This window comes from Notolepis coatsorum (genome assembly GCF_963971535.1).
Source record: "Notolepis coatsorum genome assembly, chromosome: 3".
Taxonomy (NCBI): Eukaryota; Metazoa; Chordata; class Actinopteri; order Aulopiformes; family Paralepididae; genus Notolepis; species Notolepis coatsorum.
Genome location: NC_140167.1, coordinates 24,394,338 through 24,407,006, shown reverse-complemented (window position 1 = coordinate 24,407,006; position 12,669 = coordinate 24,394,338).

Sequence of the window (12,669 nt, the reverse complement as noted above, 5' to 3'; positions counted from 1 at the left end):
GTACATGCGTGTGTGTGTATGTTTGTGTGTGTGTGTGTACATGCGTGTGTGTGTGTGTGTGTGTGTGTGTGTGTGTGTGTGTGTGTGTGTGTGTGTGTGTGTGTGTGTGTGTGTGTGTGTGTGTGTGTGTGTCTGTGTGTGTCTGTGTGTGTCTGTGTGTGTGTGTGCTGTTTATAATCATTCAATCCTTTATTTCAAGCGCAAATGTTCAAGTATGTTGAGAAAATACAGCACATAATAAATACTAGAAATTCAATAATAAAACAATTAACCATTAAAACAATTAAAAGCAAATGCAAACTGGGGTGAAATGGGTGGGGTGGGGGTCATTAAGGATTTTAAAATGACCAATGGCTACAGATGTATTTAGTTTTAAGGTACGTTCCATGTGTCAGGGGTACAGAAGCTAAAAGCAGATTTCCCAATTTCATTGCTAAGCGGTCCAGTCCAATAATTAAGTGATATAAGGGAGAAGACTTCCATCAATGGCTTTATATAGAAACAGATGCCAGTGCAAATCCCGTCTCTCTCTGCTTGAAAAGTCCATCCAGCCTTATTGTACAGAATACAATGGTGAGTACTAGGGGTGTAACGATGCGACCTCACAACAATTAATTTCGATTACGATTATTCAGGCAACGATTCAATGCATCATGAAATCTCTTCATTGGACCACGATTCGATTCGATTCATTTTCGATACATTTTCGATCAGTTAATTCCCCAAAAGATTTTACACAAATACACAAATGTGGCTGGGGGAACTGATTCACTCAACATGAATGGACTATAGGTCAATAAAAACAATACACACACAAAAAAAAACATAAAAAAAATACATCTGGTTCTAGAGAACATCATACGTACATTTTGTTTTATTTGGATAAAGTACCAGGAATGGGTTAAAAAAATAAATTCCCAATTCAAATCAATCTTCATTTGAATAATCCGATAGCGATTCATAAATGGATTAATCCAGATCGATATAAAAATATATTATATATATTTAAATATATAAATGTAACTGATTTGTGGTTAATTCCTAATGTAAACATAAATATTTTTTAATAATGAGCAGGTTAGAATCTCTTTCATATCCAAGCAAAATTGGTATTATAACCCTAAACAAAAGGCGCTTCAGGGAGCTTCTATCCCCAGGCCATCAGGATGCTCAATGACAATGACACGATGTAACAAACCATCATCTACACAAGATGGCACCAGCTACACTCACTGCACACACATCCACATGTACACACACACTTTAAACAAACACTCACCTACCACTCACTTTACTCACTTTAGACACTTTATATATATCTATTATTAAAAGGATTTGCACTACATCCACACCTCATTTGCACCCTAACCTAAGTTGTACCCCATCCCATTTCTGCATTGTACCTCACTGTTACTCATTCTACTCTGTGTTGTATTATATATAGTGGTATATTGTATATATTGTGGAAGATATCCCCCATTCCACTACGTGGAGGAAAGGAGATACTACTGCCACGGGCAGTGTCCGTGGTACTGGACCCTGGACTGGCTGAGAAACCCCCTTCTGAAACTGACCCTGGACTGGGAAGACAAACCCTGAGTATTGAACATTCCCTTTTTTGTACGAGAGCCTGATACATGTTTTGACCCCGGACTGTTATCCGACTACTCTAATTGCCCATCGGACTGTTGTGCTTATATTCAATAAATATCTTTTATTTATTGAAATTGTGCTTGTGTGGACATTTGAATTTGTTTGTTTTGAATCGTGTCGAGCCTGAACGCCACCGGCTTGTCACAATATGTATATTGACTTGTGTATATATGTATATACTTACTTTTACTTACTTCTTAATAACTTTTTTTACTTACTTTATTTTTTACTGTATGTAGCACACTCTCAGGGGCTCTTTCAGAAATAAGCATTTCATATAGAGTATTCTGTATTTTGTTGTGACATATAATAAACAAACTTGAAACTTGAACTTGAAAATTACATTGAATCAAATCGGGACCTTGTGAATCGGAAGTGAATCAATTTGGAAAACCAGCAGCGATACCCAGCTCTATTAAGTACACGTTTAAGATTAATAAGCACATTATTGCAAAGCATTCAAAATTAGAGTTGCAGATTCTCAATGGCTAGTTGTATAGAGCTTGTAATACTAGACAATAGTGTCATCGGCATAAAGATGCACTTGACGGCTACTCAAAGACAGCCAATATTGTTAATAAATGGTAAATAAGACAGGACCCTAAATGTGTCAGAACACCTTTTGTAATGGGCAAGAACTGGGCATTTCCCATTTTTACACACTGAAGTATCTTAGACAGATAACTCTGAAACCAACTGTAAGCATTTGCATTAGAGTCAACGCTGTATAGTCTTAGTAAAAGAAGGGAATGGTCAACTGTAGTGAATGCCTAAAGGCCCCAACATACTAGAGAAGTCGGCGCGCATATCCGCGCGGTCACAAAATCGAACAGGCACACGTATACGGTGCGGACCAACGCGCATGTGCGGACATGGGAAGTATATTCAGGCCTTAAGGCAGATACTATATTATTCACAACCAAAGTAGTGCCTGAGATTGTGTTGTGTTTTGCTCTAAAAACAGATTGGTGTGTGGTCTCAATACAGAGTGTTTTGAGAGAAATGCTTTGAGTTGGAATAAGGTAGGAGACTTATTTATATTGACTTAATTATTTAGGTCACTTCTATCTCTACGTTTGTGCAATGGAGATACATGAGCCGTTTTCCAGGTACTATAGGAATCATGCCTATTGACAAAGTAATATTAAATATAACGGAACGTAAGCCATTATCGTCCACTCAGAACCAACCTATCCAAATTCGGCCACGCCCCCTTTTGCGTGGCATTCTGGGGCTTTACTCAAATTCCAGTCGGATTTTGACGTCGAAAGGTAGGTGATGTGAAATAATACTTATTTTAATTCCACGAGTATTCATCTATATTTAGTCATCTAAAGACTATTAGATATGAACGTATGTTACAAGTAAGAAGTGGGAATCTCTAGAATGTGTTTTGGGCGACGGGGGTCTAACGTTATATACACTATCTTTCTGTTGTCAGTAGATGGCAGCATTGGTTTAAAAGGTGAAAATGGTATGTCAAAACAAAATGACTACAAGTCCCAAGACCTTTGTCACCTTAGTTCCCAGGTCAGCACCGGATTAAAGGTGAGGAAAACGCGACCTGAACACGGGAGCGTTAAACTATTAATGCGACCTCAGTACAGTGACTGAGAATGGTCACCTAATTATCTTAACAAAAGTGCATCATTAGCATTATGTTTGTTGTCTAAAGGGAAACATAATGGTACAATTTAAGATTTTAAATGTTATCCGCATATAAAGGACAAATAAAACATCGTTAATTTGTAAGAAACCTCAATGAAAATGGTGCAGGGTAAGTTATATTCGCTATTGTTATGAAAATGTGATAGAATCCTATAAAAATGTGGACGCATTTGGTCACTGTGACGTTATGTGTTATTTGCTCTGTAAATGGAGCAGCTAGCCTGAGAGAAAAAGGATATATCATTGACTCAAAGCCGCAGTCCGAACCATCACTAGATTACATTTGACTCCTAATAACCGCTTGGGGGGGGGGGGGGGGGGGGGTGGGGGGGGGGGGGGGGTGCGTTTTATAGGGCTATTGTTCATCAGTATGAATTTTAGAGCCAAGGGCGTCACAGTCATTAAAACGGATCGGACTCGCCCTATATCAAGTGCAAAGCACATTACATGACCTCAGGGCAAGGATATGTAAATTGAAATATGATTAACTCTTGCTTGTTGTGTACACATAACTGTTAAAAGCTGTTGAGCGTTGTATATGTTGCTATGTAAATAGAAATCCAATAACATGTGCTCTCTGTCGTCGTCGCCCCCCCCCCCCCCCCCCCCCCACACACACACACATGGGGTAATAAAACCTCAGTTAAAAATGTCTCCAGAGATACAGAAACAGATCCTGTATTTCCCTGGCTGACAGGGACATTTACCAAACACACTTCCATCTCTCTCTCTCTCTCTCTCTCTCTCTCTCTCTCTCTCTCTCTCTCTCTCTCTCTCTCTCTCTCTCTCTCTCTCTCTCTCTCTCTCTCTCTCTCTCTCTCTCTCTCTCTTTCTAATATACATAACCTTCAACTTGTACACGCATTATGCACACACGCAGCCTCCTCATAAGTATACATCATTGTCCAGATATCTCTGTACATGACATGTATATATAATTCATGCTATGTACGTCGTCAATGCTCCATCTATACATCTACTACTCTGCCCCCCACAGACGCTGGACTAACCCCCCCCCATTGACACACACACAGACACAGACACACACTGCCACTTTACAAACTCACTGCAACTTTACTTACGGCCATTATTTAGTTTATTTACTTAGTTTACATCATATTAGTTTACTGCCATATCCATCATCTCACTCCCACTTTACTGCCATTATTGTATTATTGTATTTTACTGCCATTATTTATTTATTATTCATACTTACTATGTACCACTGCTGCTAAAAGTTTTGCACTAAGTTCTTGTTTACCTCTATATTTACATTCACGCATACATTAATTTTTTTTAGCTACTATCTACATTGTATATAGTCCTGTATACTGTCCATATGTTACTTTATGTTTATAGTGTACTATATGTTACTTTATGTGTATATTAGATCTTGTTTTTATATACACCGTGGGAAGGGGGAAACGCAATTTCATGTCTCTGTATGTCTTGCACATTACAAGAGGTGACAATAAAGCTGACTTTGACTTTTGACTTTGACCTGACTACGTCATGTATAAATACTTGTAAATAAAAAAAATTTAGATCAGGGGATAGGGCTCCAGTAGGGCTGTCTTAAATACTTCGAAGCTTCGAAGCTTCGTTCGATGGGCATGGGATTCGAATGGGGAAATAAAATTTGAATATATTAAAAAAGAAAAGAAAAAGGGCGTAGCGGAGATTGCGTTCGTCACCAACCCCGGAGCTGTGAGCTGGATTCGCCTGTTCGAATCCAGCTCACAGCTTCGGGGTTGTCACCAGCTTGGCTGGCCGTTCACACTAATACAATTGGCAGTATTAGAGGGTGGGAGAAGCTGGCGGGGTGGGTCCGGGTCGTTGTAAACAGCGACTCCTACAGTTCGGTCGGGGCGCCTGCTAAGCGCGGATAGGACCTGAGTGGGATAGTGTGATCCTTCCACACGCTACGCCCTCTCAGGGAGGATCCGCGCTGCCAGGTGAAAAGAAGCGGTTGATTGGCTGGACGTGTGTCGGAGGAAGCACGTGATAGCCTCCACTCTCCCCGATGATCTGACTGTGGGGGGTAAGTGCGCAGCGACCAGGAAGGGGACTGGGAATTGGCATACGACTAACATTGGGATGGGAGAAAATCGGAGGAAAATGGAGGGGGAAAAAGATAAAAAAAAAAATAAAAAAAATCTATATATATATATATTTTTTTGTGCAAAATCAACTCTGCCTCTCTTTGTTAACTACAACAAGCAATGCTGTTTGTTATTTAAGATGAGGTCGGACTCGGCACTGACATATTTGTGTTCATTGTGCTGCTTTTATAAAGCCTCAAATGACGGCTTACAATATTTCATGAAAGCAAAGTGTTTCGTTTGTCTAAGATTTAAAAAGGTTTAAACTTTACAGCACTGACAAAGTTGAACAAAGTGCTGTACAAGTCCCACAACATAAAAAAAATAAAAGCTTCGAAAAGAACCGAAGCTTCGAATCCCAAAAAAGATTTCAAAGGTCAGCCCTAGGCTCCAGTGCTGTAACGTGGGTCGCTCCATGTCGCAGCACGTCATTCTGTCCTTAATCAAAGACTCTGCTTGTCCGCCTCCGTGAATAATATCTGATGAAAGGATTCCACATCGCCGGCCGGCAGGTAGTGAAAAGAGGACTTTCAGCAAGACCTTCCACATCATCACACAGTCCAACTGGTTTGGGGCCCGTTTTTCAATAGCAACTGCCTTGACGTCGCCACACATTTTACACATAAAACACACACACTGTGAAATGAATGTCTTATTTTGACGATTACATTTACCTGTTCTTGCTTTTCAAAAGAGCTGCCAAAGAATCTGCCTCTCGTTTATGTTCTTAGATTTCCCAAACCTGCCAGAATGGGTTTCCTCTGGCGACTTGGGCACTTTTTTCCACAAGAGCAATCGACTTGACAGAATGTGGAACAATTTCACACACCGGAGAAATGACAGGAACAGATCAGTGACTCGAAAAACTACTAAAAATGCTAATAGATTTATTTACATTTTTATATCAGGCCTCTTTTTTTAATCAACCCATTAATTATGAACCGACGAATCGTTTGATTCCCACTTGGTGCGCGAATGTCATATGTAATTGAATATGTCTGCGCATGCAGGGGCGTAGCTGGGGGGGGGTAGCTTAGGATGATTCCAAGGGCCCAGCACTTTTTTTACTAGACATCACTCAGGTGTATTATTGATGCTCTCATTGATACAATGTTTGTTTCTGAAGTGTGTGTGTGTGTGTGTGTGTGTGTGTGTGTGTGTGTGTGTGTGTGTGTGTGTGTGTGTGTGTGTGTGTGTGTGTGTGTGTGTGTGTGTGTGTGTGTGTGTGTGTGTGTGTGTGTGTGTGTGTGTGTGTGTGTGTGTGTGTGTGTGTGTGTGTGTGTGAGATATATAGAGAGAGAGGGGGGGCTTTGGTAGACTATTGCATTGGTCCATTCATTGAAGATGAACGCAATGCGACATATAGGCTCACCCACCAACATGCTGAACTGCTGATCCGAATGTATAGGTAAAAACCATATTATGCGTTTTCATCAATAAAAAAATGGCCAAAAAAATTTCGGAATGGAATTGAAGATTAGAAGTGGTTTGGCAAAGACCCAATAACAGCTGTGTGAATCAATTCCTTAAATGAGAGTAGACAGCAGCCAGATAACAGTAGAAAGACAAACAAACATCTGCTTTGTGATTTACCTTTTTGCCACGGAGCCCTCGCTCTGTTTCGACCGCACGACGTGTGTTGTGAAGGGCCAGATTAAACCGAATATATATATTTATTTATATATATATATTTAATTGTATTTGTATATTCTCTAATATTCCCTGATATCCCTTGTATATTCCTTGTACAATATGCATTGAATATCCATTCTAGCCTACTGAACATCCCATAATAGTCTCCATTCTACTATTGGTCGAGACCTTGGTGCCAGGCTGCCATACCCCTCAGACCCAGTTCAAACGTACCGCTCCACATGTACGAACAAGTCCTAGTTCCGCGTAGGAATCTGACTACCGCACCACTAATGGGACTATTTGTTCATAGTGCGTATATATACTGCGCTACTAAAGTAGGACTTCCTTTTCAGTCCAGTTTCTTACCCTCCAATAGAGTCACAGACGTAAAGCCTCCCCGCGACGCCACGTGTGGGAGTAAGGCCAAGTTCGCCTACCATCGGTATTGAGACATCGTGTATATTAATATTTCAATAGTCATATTTGGCACTATATCGTCGAGTTGGACGTAGTCTATTAAGCTAATAATAGTCTGTTAATATATAGTGCTTCGTACGGTGAGAATACTACCGTAGTCAGTACCCCATCGTTTCGGGCAGAGAACTGGCTGCTTATCCAGGGTGGTTGACCCCACGTGAAGCTGCACCCGAGGAGCCCCAGAGCCGACGAGCGAGTGGACCTGTATACCGGATTATTCTACCGACGACAGCCCGCCTTCCCAGGCACGGATTATGCTTTGTGTACGTTGATTATTCCATGGATAAAGACCCCCGACACTGCCGTGTGTTGGAACCCCCCCCCCCTGGAGAGGACGCAAGGTGAGGAGACGCTCTGCAAGACGAGGTCGCTTCACGTCTCTCCTCCGTGGACCGGAGGACGCCGGCCCACAAAGGGTCCACCTGCTTTCATCTGTGGTCCAAGGATCGCCGGCGCATTGAACGGCACTACAGTGGGTTCACCTGGGATACCCTTGGCCGGATGAGGCAGCCGGATTCTACCCCCCCCCCCCTTCCTACTCCTGTCGGCTTACAAGCGACCGGATTAACCCCCCCTAGCGTATCCAGTATATAATCATTAAAGTATCATTGCTGTTATTCCTTAAACTATTCCAGGTCGTATATGTACCACCTGCGCCTTCAGAGATTGGACATTCTCTATTGATATACCGACGAATACTCTTGCCATAAAAGTGCATACTAATTTCCATTCATAAATGTGATTGATTTGATTAAGTGCTTGCTCTACACACCATCGCTGTGTAGAAATAAAGACCTATTTCTAATTCGTACATTTGTGTTGGATCCGTTTCATCTACGTGACAGTGTTCATCATAATATATTTATGCCGTGTACTGGGTGGCCGAATATTAAGTACAAAGGTAGTGGTAGTAAGTATCATATCTAGTAATACAGTCAGGGAATTGTACCCCTCAGTTACAATTGGTCCTTCGAGCCGGAGGGTAATTAGTGTAATATTAATATAGTGTTATTAATATTGAAATGGCCTATGATGAACACTCCACGAAACGATCCTCCTAACCAACGCCCGCAGCGCGAACGACGGCTCCCTCAGTACTTAGAGGCTTACGCTGTCAGTCAACAACCTAGTCTTCTACTAACAGTAAACGCGGTAAAACTAGAAAGTTAAAGTATGTCTAACCCCAACGCCCAGACTACCCCGACCATAGAGGCCCCTACGGGCTCTAATGTAACTGACCAAGTTCACGGTGGGGACCAGTGGGAACCAGACATGACTTCACACCCCGCCAGTACTGAAGAAGTAGTCCCCGATGAGTCCCGGGAGGAATACAACGCTACCGAGAGAGAACTCGGCACGGAAGAAGACGGGGAGAGCACCGTGGAGATAGAGCTCCAAGGCTCCGCAAGGAGTACCCCGAGGGAAGGCTCCCCTATACAACCGCCGTCTCCCAGCGAGGCAGAGAGGACCCTACAGCAGGCCTTCCTCATCAGCCTGAACGCCGCTGCTGAACGCGACCGACTGCAGATCCAGCAGCGGAGCGAAGAAGAGCATATACGTCTAGAAATAAGACGCATTCAGAGAGAAGAGAATGTGGCCCGAGACCGAGCAGACAGCCAGCGAGCAGCTGCTGGTGCTCTACGGGACGCAGAGCGCGACAGACAGCAAGCGCAACTAATAGAACAGCTGATCAGACGGACAACACCCTCTCCCTCCGCCAGAGGCTCCAGGAACTCGTCTAGACACACCTCCAGGGCGGCATCCCCTAGCCGAGTAAACAACCCTGAACTTGACCAACAGACGAGGTCTATACCCCCCACAGACCACCTCCCCCCACCGGTCCAAGCGAGACCTAGCAACCGGGAAGGAGCAGCATATCCTGTGGAGAGGCTAAACCAGAGACTACAAGCACTGGATGACCTAACTGAAGACGAAGAGGAAGAGGAGGAGAACCACGCCCGACGACAGCACAGTACTCTACCGGACCAGGAGGTCCGGTACAGCCCAGGCTATACTCCCGCGGAGCTGCGCTACAGACCCCCGACTCTATACACGGGTGAGCACGACGCACGACCCGCACCGAGGAACAGCACCTGGACAAGCGGGCCATGGTACACTGCCGGTACCAGCCCATACCAAGGAGCGGGAGGAGACTCGCCTAGGAGGCCTCTCCCCCAACGCTCGCCGATGTATCCACAGTCAGCGTCATACATTGGCCCGCCTATGGTACCCGACTTCACCCAAGAGAACCGGGCCCAGTATACGGAACTCCGCATGTGTCTGGAGACCATGTTGGTGGATGTATTGGATGAACGCCATAAATACGCCATCCTACTGAAGCACTTAAAGGTGCCCCGCGCACATAATATAGCGCTCGCCTACGCGACTTCCACCACCCCATACACAGCAGCGCTGGTAGCATTGGACCAGAGGTATGGGCGCATATGGGATTACGTGCTCCAGGAGATCCAACACATCGACCGCTTACCCCCAGCAATAGACAATCGAGCACTGGACGACCTGTCCATCAGAGTGCAGTCCCTGGTAGGGATGTTGGGAGCGCAGAGAGAGAAGGGGAGGCATGAACTTTACGCCAACTCAAATGTGGAAAGGATCTTGGAGAAGCTGCCGCCCGCTCGACAGGAGCGTTTTAGGCGACAGAGGGACCACCGAGACCCGAATGGCCCCGAACCGAACCTCCTCGATCTAGCAGACTTCCTGGCGAGAGAAGTCAGCAGCCTACGGCTAGATACATTCGGACGGAGCACCCCTGGCTCCAGAGAAGGAACCAGACGACTAAATGATGGAAGAAGATCGGTGACTGTGATGCACCAATCGGAGTCAGTACCGAGCAGCAGGAGCCACAGTACCCCCTCCAGAACGGAGAAGTGGAAGATAGTGTGCCCCTACTGTGAGAAAGAACACTGGCTAGCGCAATGTGACTCCTTCCCCAAGCTGAACGCGGAGGAAGCAAGTCAATGGATAAAGTCCAACAAGCGCTGTTTTCGCTGTGCGCGCTCACACATGGCAGCCGAATGCCGCTTAAAGAAAAGGTGCACCAAGTGCGATGGAGCCCATCTGGACATACTTCACGACAGTAACAGACGGCGCCCTTCACCCGCACCATCCAGCAGCAAAGCGAGCGTCATGTACATCGATCCCGCCAGCAGCAGTGGAGCCCGAGTACTCCTAAAAGTAGTGCGTGTGACACTAAGCTACCAGAATAAAGTCCTGGACACTTACGCCGTCCTCGATGACGGGTCAGAGAAGACCCTGCTGCTCGCCTCCGCTGCGGCCCAGCTAGGGCTGCGGGGAAGCGAAACCCAAATGACAATTCGGACAATAAGACGAGATTTGAAGACGATAAAGGGCGAGAATGTCTCATTCTCTATCGCAGCAAGCGGCCAGCCTGAGCGACGGTACCAGATTACAGACGCTTTCACCAGCCAAGAAATAGGACTGTCGCGGTACACATACCCCGTCGCCAAGCTGATGGAGAAATATGCACATCTGCGCAAGTTACCGATCCCGCTCATAGACAATGCTGACCCTGTTGATAGGCTCCGACCATGCAGACCTCATTGTCCCGATGGACCGGGTTCATACCGGACCCCGAGGCTGTCCTGCAGCAGTCGAGACCCGTTTGGGATGGACTCTCCAAGGCCCGCTCGCCAAATCTCTCAACCGAAGTACAGCCACTAGATGTCTCCACTCCCGAGTCACGGAGGGAGAAACCGCACTCCTGCAACACGTAGAGCGGCTATGGACCTTGGAACAAATGCCCTTTAAGAACGGAAAGAAAGACATTCGTTCTAAAGATGACATTTACGCCATTCACCTCCTCGAGACAGGGACCAAGAGAGTCCCGGTCAACGGCGTGTTGAGATACGCCACGCCACTCCTGCGGCGAGAAGGAATGCCTACTTTCCACGCCAAGACAGACGCCACAGAACGGTACCTGCTGAACACGGAGCGGCGCTTAGCCAAGAACCCCGCCCAAGAGAGTGTATACCGCGCTGAGATTGAGAAGCTCATCACAGCGGGACACGTCACAAAGATGGACATTAAAGAGGCTGACCAGACCACTGAATCGTGGTACGTGCCTCACCACAAGGTCCATCACAACGGTAAAGACCGCATAGTATTTAACTGCAGCTACCAGATCGGATCCCAAAATCTGAATAAAGAGTTACTGCCCGGTCCCACACTCGGCCCCTCCCTACTCGGCGTTCTACTCCGCTTCCGCCAGGAAAGGGTGGCCATCAGCGGGGACATTAAAGGAATGTTCCTGCAGGTGAGACTAGTAGAGGCGGACAAGCCCCTGTTACGGTTCCTATGGAGAGAGAAGCCAGGAGATGAGCACCCAGCCATCTACCAATGGGAAGTCCTCCCCTTCGGAACGACGTGCAGCCCCTGCTGTGCTACATTTGCACTACAGAAACATGTAGCAGAGGACCCAGCAGCGGACGAAGAGGTCCGACACAGCGTAAAGAACAGCTTCTACGTAGACAACTGTCTACAAAGCCTTTCAACCCAGGAAGAAGCCGAGGCTCTCCTGATTAAACTCCGCGCCTCATTGATCAAAGGCGGCTTTGATCTCAGGCAGTGGGCCAGCAGCGATCCGCAAGTACTGCGCAGCCTCTCCTCCGAGGACAAGGCAGCCAGCAGCGAGACCTGGATGGCTACAATCCCGGGAGAAGCCCAGGAGATGACCCTGGGATTGGTGTGGCGATTCAAAACAGATTCGCTTCACTACAGACACAAGCCCCTGACTACGGAGCAGGGAAGGCCGGCGGCGGCGCCGACCACCAGACGGAGTGTGTACACAACACTCGCCCGACAATATGACCCGCTAGGATGTATTCTACCGTACACCACCAGGGCAAAAATGATTGTACGAGCATTGTGGGACAAGGACCAGGGCTGGGATGACCCCATTCCCGCACACCTTGCATCCACCTGGAGAGAGTGGGAGATGGAGCTCCACTCACTCCCAGGCGTTAATATGCGCCGAAGCTACTTCCCACCCACGGTGAGGCCAGAGACATGTAAAATGGACTTACACGTCTTCAGTGACGCCTCAGAGGTCGCATACGGATCAGTAGCCTACTTGCGGGCCCAAGAGAAGGGGGGA